Genomic DNA, 7,468 nt, shown 5'->3' on the forward strand with positions numbered 1-7,468 from the left:
AAGAGAATGAGTGCTGTGTGGGTTGTCGGCTGAGTGTTCCAGGTGTACACTTATCAGGCGGCCTACGATTTATATGTGATTATCGTTAAATATTTTATAGTAATTTTGCATTTTACGTAATTTCTCGGTGATATATAGATTCCAATACCGTTTCCTATTCTAATATTCCATTTCCCTCGCTTTTTGCACAAACACGACAATACGTGACTACTGTTTGAATGCGTGTGTGTAGGCAAGTGCGATCGGTTCGTGTACGAGAATACAGGTGAGCGATTGTATGTCGTACTGTGGCTATTTGGGGTTATAAAACTAATTTCTAGTTTTTTATTGCAGTATCTACGATGTAGAGCAGGGTTGTCCTAACGGCCCTGAGGATTCCTGGCTGACAGTCTGAAGACGTACATATTTTTGTTTTGAGTAATATATATGTTTAATCTATTAAATGAGTAATAGCAAGTTAACCAAATTTATTGACCAGCCTATTTGTTGTACGATTGTTGAATCTAAAAAAGTTATAATTCTTACGAGTAGTAAGGGTTTCTATTTGAAGAAAAATCTAGACTTAGCCAAACCATTTGATATTGATTTGGAGATAGTATGTAAAACTGGAGCTCAACTTCCAGATTTCCTTCCTTGGCTGGCTGCAAATTTATCCAAAAAGGTGAAACTGTTTGGCTCCATTGCTTTGTATGTATGGCTAGGTACATGTGATTTGACCGTAAAGGAAGGCAAAATTTGTTTCTTTACGTCATGCAACAGATGAGCTGGCACATGAATCTTTAACTTGTTATGTTGATCAATATGTACAGTTTGTAGGACAGTTTCAGACAGTTGAACTTGTGTTTGCGGAAATTCCTCCTTATTCGATAGTGGAATGGAACAAGGTTAAAGGTCATCCTAACCCACATCTGTTTTTGGATCAAGATTTGATTTTAGATTGTAGGCTTAAGCGTTTAAATGAGTATTTCCATACTGTGAATAGAAAATTATCTGTAAAATCACCCAGTTTCCGAGTGGATGTACTCCGGTACAGGAAGTCCAAATCCCAGAGTAAGGCCAGGGTAAGTATTAACTTCAGTTTGTACAAAGAATGGTATACACCCTGGGTCTTTTGTTAGCAAGGTGTTGGTTTAAAAGGTTTCTGTTGTGTATTCTCGGTATTTAGGTGCTTTGTTTGATTGTATATTATTTTACTTGGCGGTGGTTTAGGTTTGTGTGCTATATTTTTTTCCCTCATCTGTGACTACAGAGTATATATACAACTTTGACTGGCGTGTCGGTTGGGGCTGCCCTATCATACGTATATTATCATTGTTGTTACTCTGTGCACACACACAGCTTTAACCATGTCATTAACACCAGAGGAAATGGAAATGATACAAAAGTTAACGGCCACTGGTAAATTTAAGATCACTCCTCTAACAGAGGGGGAGGAGGATATAGATAGAGGTCTTAAGTATGAAAGAGTTAGTACCCCAAGGACAGAGCGAAAGTTTGAGCATGGGTTAGAGGAAACGATGTCAAGGCCTCGTAGTGGGGGTGTCCCTAAAATTTCCACATTTTCTGGAGATCAACAACCCCAAAAGAATGAAGTTACATACCGGGAATGGAGATATGAGGTTCAGTATTTGGCTAATGATCCTGAAATATCTGAGAGTACGTTAGGTCAAGCTATACGTCGATCCCTTAGAGGTGGTGCAAGGTTAGCTCTGATGGGGTTGATAACCAGCATAGTTTTAGAGAGATTCTGAGCAAGTTTGATATCTTGTATGGGGATGTACGTACTAAGGATATGATAATGCAGGAGTTCTTTAATGCATATCAGAAGCCAGGAGAAAATGTTACTGAGTTTGGTTGTCGTTTGGATGGTATGTTACAGGTAGCTGTAGAACATGGTCACTTGGATATGAATTCGAAAAATGATTTGCTTCGTAGGAAATTCTGGTCTTCTCTTTCATGTGACAAATTAAAGAGTCAGACCAGACACAAGTTTGACACTGTGATGGATTATAACCAGTTGTTAAGGGAGATTAGGATTGTAGAGAGCGAAATGAATATTAACAGTGGTAGAGCTAGCTCAGGTAGTACTAGTAAGAAGGCACAGCAACATTCCGTTCAGGGTGCAACAGGAGAGCAGTCTAGTTCTTTAGAGGAATTAGAGAAAGAATTTAACAAAAAGTTTGAAAAACTGGATGAGAAGGTAAATGATCAGTTTGCTAAGGTGTTAGACAAATTGAATAGTTTGGACGTGAAACATCATAATAAGGGTAATTACCAAGGTAGGAAAGGTAACTATGGTCAAGGTAATTCAGGAAGAGGACAGTGTGGTCAAGGTCGGTCTGGTCAAGGTCAGAAAGATCAAGGTCAGAAAGGTCAGGGTTACAAGGGTAAACAAGGTGGTCACAAGGACCCAAACGCCTAAAGGTTTCTGCAGCTGGCCATGTGGAAACCCTTGTGAAGATAAATAAGGGCCACTCAGTGTTTGATAGAATGATCGGGGAAAAGAATGAGGAAAGGATAATTCTACAAGGAGAAGAAATAAAAGCTTTGATTGATAGTGGATCAATGGTAACTACTTTATCCAACCAGAGATATTTACAATTAAGGGATAGGCCAGAGTTGTTAGACTTAGATAGGCTAGGTCTTGAGGTAACAGTAGCAGATGGTACAAAGCTGAGTTATTTAGGCTACATAGAGACATGGGTCCAGATTCCATTTTTGAATAACTTTGAGATACCTGTACCAGTGTTGATAGTACCAGATACTGAATATAATCGTGAGTGTCCTGTTATTATAGGTACTAATATTATTAGACCATGCAAGGAGGTCTTGGTATTGAAGGACTCTGAATCTGTACCACATGGATGGCAGGTAGCGATAAGCGCAATACAGTGCAATAAATACTCGGTCAGATCTCTCAGTAGAAAGAAAGTTACCATAGGGCCTAATAGTTCCTGTATGTTAGATGGTATAGTAAGAGGTGTAGGTCATGACATTAGAGAAGTAGTTACAGTGAACCTGGAGGATAGTAATACTGGATTTGCGATAAGTCCAAGGGTAGTAAGGTGCAATCAGCATTCTAATATTGTGAGGTTGCGAGTGCAGGTTTGTAATATGACTGCCAAGCCTGTGTCAGTAGGGCCGAGGGCAGAGTTTTGTCGAATTGAGGAAGTTAAAGTTGTGGATGACTTATCCTCGAGTGTTGTCAAATTACCCACAAAGTCTGATCCTGAGGAGTTAGGGGTACACATAGATCCTAGTTGTTTATCTGAAGAACAGTTAGCAACAGTTAGAGAGACCTTGGGTAAATGGAGTCATATTTTTCTCCAAAGATGCTTCTGATTTGGGTAAAGCGGATATTGTTAGACATAAGATAGAGTTGTTAGATCCGAAACCCTTTAAGCAACCCTATAGACGTATTCCTCCTGGCATGTATGAGGAAGTTCGACAGCATGTGAAGGACATGCTTGATATTGGAGTTATACGGGAATCCGATTCTCCATTTTCTTCGAACATTGTACTTGTTCGTAAGAAAGATGATTCCCTGAGGTTCTGTATCGACTACAGAATGTTAAACAACAGAACTCGGAAAGATGCGTATAGCCTTCCGAGATTCGATGATATAATTGATACTCTGAAGGGTTCTAAGTTCTTCTCCAAGCTAGACCTACGGTCAGGTTACTGGCAGGTCGAAATGGAGGAACAGTCAAAGCCTTACACAGCTTTCACAGTAGGTAACCTAGGGTTCTATGAATGTAACCGAATGGGTTTTGGTTTAACCAATGCTCCTGCTACTTTCCAAAGACTTATGGAAAAGTGCATGGGTGATTTACATCTCCGGGAGTGTTTGGTCTTCATAGATGATGTTCTTATATTTGCTAGAACATTTGAAGAACATGTGGAAAGGTTGCAGGCTGTGTTTGGTAAGATAGAGGACCATGGTCTCAAACTGAAACCGTCCAAGTGTGAGCTATTTATGCCCTCTGTCACCTATCTTGGACATGTGGTTTCAGAAGAAGGTATCAGTACTGATCCTGAAAAGACCAAAGCTGTTAGAGTCTGGCCTGAGCCCAAAAATTTGAAGGAACTCCGTCAGTTCCTGGGGTTCACTGGTTACTACCGACGTTTTATAAAAGACTACTCAAAGATAGTTGAACCACTCAATGCTCTGTTGAGGGGGCACGGAGTGCCCGGTAAGGTAAAAGTTGGTAGTAAACGGAAGGTGGCGCCTGCAAAGTGGAAGTGGGGTGACAAGCAACAGAGAGCCTTTGACACTGTCAAAGAGAAACTTGTAAGTCCTCCAATTCTGGGGTATGCAGATTACTCCAAACCCTTTGTAGTGCACACCGATGCCAGTGGTGATGGTCTAGGAAGTTTCCTTTATCAAGAACAAGAAGGTCACCCAAGAGTCATAGCATACGCGAGTAGGGGGCTCCGGTCCAGCGAAAGGAATTATCCAGCTCACAAGTTGGAATTTCTGGCATTAAAGTGGGCAGTCACTGATAAATTCCATGACTACCTATATGGTACCAAATTTCAGGTGATTACTGATAATAACCCACTAACTTATGTCCTCACTAAGGCAAAATTAGATGCCACGAGCCATCGCTGGATAGCCGCCTTAGCTAGTTATGATTTCACTATTTCGTATAGACCTGGGAAGAACAACGCTGATGCAGACGGCTTGTCTCGCTCCCCACAGGTTTTCGCAAACACCGTCAAGGCCATTTGCCAAGCTGCCACAGTGTCAGTACCACTCGCCGACTCGGTAACTCTAGGTTCAGTCTCTCTTTCGGCCGGAGACGAGGCTGATAGGAGTCCGACCGAGATAGGTCGAGTGAACGGGGCGTTAGAACAGAGTAAGGATCCGGTAATAGGTAGGCTTGTTCACCTCTACAGCAGGGATAGCTTCCCAGAGGGGGAAGGGCTGAGGGATGAGTCTCTCGAAGTCCGGCGGTATCTGAGGGAGAAAGGACGTATATCCTTTAAGCACGGTGTGTTACACAGAACTGCTACTGTAGATGGCGAGCGAGTAAGCCAATTGCTGTTGCCTGAAGCTTACAAAGCCCAAGCGCTGAGGGGGGTCCACGATGAGGTTGGACACCAGGGTAAGGAAAAAACCCTATGGTTAGCAAGGCGTAGGTTTTACTGGCCATGTTTGGAAAAAGATGTCCAGGACAAGGTAGAGCGATGCGGTAGGTGTATTAGGAGGAAAACTCCTGTGAGGCCAGTGGCTGGTTTAGTGCCTATCGAGACCACAAGGCCACTTGAGTTGCTATGTGTGGATTTCCTGAGTCTAGAAAGGTCAAAAGGTGGCTTTGAAAACATCTTAGTAATCACCGACCATTTCACTCGGTATGCACAAGCAATTCCCTTTCGAAATCAGACGGCCTCCACAACTGCAAGAGCCCTTTATGAACACTTCATTGTTCACTACAGTTTTCCTGAAAAGCTGCTGTCTGACTAGGGCAGGAACTTTTGTAGCAGGATAATAAAGGAGCTATGTGGGATCGCTGGGGTTAAAAAGGTCCGAACTACACCGTACCACCCCATGGGCAACGGGTCAGCCGAGCGATTCAATCAAACCCTACTCAAAATGCTGCTACCTTGGAAAATGAAAAAAAAATCTGATTGGAAAAGCTATGTTCCACCATTAGTTCAGGCTTACAATGCCACAAAAAGTGATGCAACAGGGTACTCTCCCCACTATTTGATGTTCGGTTGGCATCCAAGGTTATCCGTTGACGCATTTCTGGGCATAGGTGAACCAGGAAACGGTCATGACGGTAGCCGAGAATCTTATGTCCAACGGCTTAGGCAAAGGCTCGATTATGCCTATAAGACAGCAGCTAAAGTTGCTGGTAAGCAAGCTGAGCAGAACAAAGCTGCTTATGATGCCCGGGTACGAGAATCCAAGCTTTGTGTGGGCGATAGGGTTCTTGTCCGAAAGGTAGGACTGTTGGGCAGACAGAAGCTTGCAGATAGGTGGGAGCAAGACCCTTATAGAGTTGCATCCGCGGAGGTAGATGGGCTACCTGTATACAGGGTTCAGAGGGAGGATGGCAGTGGAGCCATGCGCACACTGCACAGGAACATGTTGTTACCATTTACAACAATTCCTGCTGATCATGAGCATGAGGCTGGCACAAATCGCAAGGTATGTCCAACTAAGGCCAGAAGGGTTAAAGTCCGCTCAGATATAGAGATCAGCTCGGATGAGAGCGAGGAATCAAGTTCAGACAGTGATCGGTATGTTATTCCTCAGAGGAGGAACCAAAAGGGGACACTTAATGTAAACCCTAATGGGGGTCCTAGACCGGTTAGGAGCCCTAGGGTATCACTTGTTTCTGATCCTTTGTCGCCAGATTTATCTTCTCCTACTCCAGATTCGACGGAGTTGTCTCCTCCTGTCTCCGATATGGAGATGAGTCCCATTCCTCCTGAGGTTCCCATTATTGACCCAGCTGCTACTGGGGAAGGTCCTCCGTTGATAGATATTGACGAGGAACCCGGTTCTGGTATTGTGGACGCTGTCCCTGCTGGAACACGGCGTTCCGGCAGAACACGGAATCCCCCAGACCGATATGGTGTGTGGGTGAACCCTCAGTTGGTTCCTAAACCGTTTGATGAATTTTTTTAGAGACATTAATTCTTTTAATTTACATGAGAGATGTGATCAGATTTTAACTATATTATACTGTTGTTTGGGAAAAAACTTATAGCCATAAGTATAGTTATAATGGCCACAATGTACTCCTTAAGGTAAAGGTATGCCCGAACAGGTTGTTAATTACCCGGAGGTTTATTATAGGTAAACCTGTCGCGAGACACTATTTGGGTATCTGTTCCGTACATTCAATTGTGTTATGATATTTTGATCATTTTGTGTAAATGGACGACATTTTAAAACGAGCAGGTGTAATTGTTCGTTAATATAGTATTTTTCAGGGTTTTAATTTCCCACATACAATTAACTATTGTATAATATAAGTGTGGTTGTACGACTGTCTGGAACTGGAACTTGCTAGCTGTACATGTTACTTTGTTTTTTTTACAGATACGCAGATTATTCCTGCTTTAATTATTTAAAGTACACTAAGTTAGTTGTTTATTCCAGCTTTCTAGATGACCTGTCTGATTATGTTTTTTGCTTGTACTTATATTAATTGGACGTTTTGTTTCACTTTATAGGTCACCAGTGCTATCTTGCATGACCGTATTTATTTCATAGCCCTTGCTGAATGTGTTGAAATATGGGACATATTTCAGTCAAGGGGGGGGGGGGTATGTGTAGACAGGTGAAACATACTAGTACGTCATGTATGCATGTGTGTGCTCTGTGAGTGGGTATTCGTAAGTCGTCGCGCATGAGGTCACACCTGTCATGTACAGGTGTTGATATGTGTGTATGTACATGTAGGTGTTTGAGTGACAGTTGACGGACGGACCTGACTTACCACGTGCATTT

This window comes from Argopecten irradians, chromosome 9, assembly GCF_041381155.1.
Source record: "Argopecten irradians isolate NY chromosome 9, Ai_NY, whole genome shotgun sequence".
Lineage (NCBI taxonomy): Eukaryota > Metazoa > Mollusca > Bivalvia > Pectinida > Pectinidae > Argopecten > Argopecten irradians.